Source organism: Schistocerca gregaria, unplaced genomic scaffold (assembly GCF_023897955.1).
Source record: "Schistocerca gregaria isolate iqSchGreg1 unplaced genomic scaffold, iqSchGreg1.2 ptg001326l, whole genome shotgun sequence".
NCBI lineage: Eukaryota > Metazoa > Arthropoda > Insecta > Orthoptera > Acrididae > Schistocerca > Schistocerca gregaria.
This window is the reverse complement of record NW_026062635.1, coordinates 25001-26468: the sequence shown is the minus strand read 5'-3', so window position 1 is coordinate 26468 and position 1468 is coordinate 25001.

The window sequence follows — 1468 nt, the reverse complement described above, 5'->3', positions numbered from 1 at the left end:
ACATGGCCAACTCAGGTTCGGGGGCATGGCGGGTACCGCCGAAACAACCGGTTCATAGATGTACCGATCGTCGCTATCACCGATGCACCTGCAGCGCGAACAACCGCTCAACAACTGATTTCCAGTTCATTTGCGGATCTTTGGCAGCAAACGTATACGTCAATCTACATTTGCGAAATCTACGATTCTGGCATGCCTGCATGTTATGTGTCACGACACGCTACATCAGCCCACATACACACTGCGGCATGTACACGAGAGAACACGTGGAAGATGGTCCGCGCACGTGTGCAATGTCCCTTGCGCGGTCGACTGTCAACCGGCCTCTGTAGCATGTCGCAGATGTGGAACGCGGTCCACCGTGCTATCATGTTGTGTGTGGGGCAATACGATTAAATAGGAAAACCCTCGTCGCTACATCAACAGACGGCTCACGCTGATTCCCGGCAGAGGGAGGAGGGGGGGGGGGGGGGGGGCCAACATGCAATACTTTCGTCCGTACCTACCTACCACATGTCTGTACGGCGTACAACAGTGCAATCTCGCTGTAATGGGGAGACGAGACAAGTAGCATCGTGCACAACATATGGCCCTTATGATTCGCCATTGTAGGGCGCAGCCGGTGTACGGTCAAGCATGTGCCACATTATGTCACTCAGTACGTAACGACGGATGATCAGTGTGGGTTACGCGTACATCAGCGGACAGTCCACACAGGCCGTACCACAACGTACACTGACTGCATCGACAACCGAATGCAACTGAACAGCTGCAAGGCTCATTTCACAAACAAACGCCTGACCGACCAGCTTGGAAGGGCAGGAGGGGAGGGCGATATTCGTTCTGTAGCGGTACACCCTTCCAGTGGTTAGCGGGACTGTGTAGAAAGTACGCAACACTCGAAAGACCTTTATGTGAGGGTACGCACCATGGCATCAAGAAATACACATGACACCAGAGGATCCAAGCAGTGAACTATGTTCAGAGGGTTGCTGTTAGGCAAAGCTACATTCCTGTGACGTTACATGTGACAGTTAAGGTGCAGTGTAAGTTAGGTTAAGGTGCAGCGTAAGTTAGGTTAAGGTGCAGCGTAAGTTAGGTTAAGGTGCAGCGTAAGTTAGGTTAAGGTGCAGCGTAAGTTAGGTTAAGGTGCAGCGTAAGTTAGGTTAAGGTGCAGCGTAAGTTAGGTTAAGGTGCAGCGTAACTTGGGTTAAGGTGCAGCGTAACTTGGGTTAAGGTGCAGCGTAACTTGGGTTAAGGTGCAGCGTAACTTGGGTTAAGGTGCAGCGTAACTTGGGTTAAGGTGCAGCGTAACTTGGGTTAAGGTGCAGCGTAACTTGGGTTAAGGTGCAGCGTAACTTGGGTTAAGGTGCAGCGTAACTTGGGTTAAGGTGCAGCGTAACTTGGGTTAAGGTGCAGCGTAACTTGGGTTAAGGTGCAGCGTAACTTGGGTTAAGGTGCAGCGTAA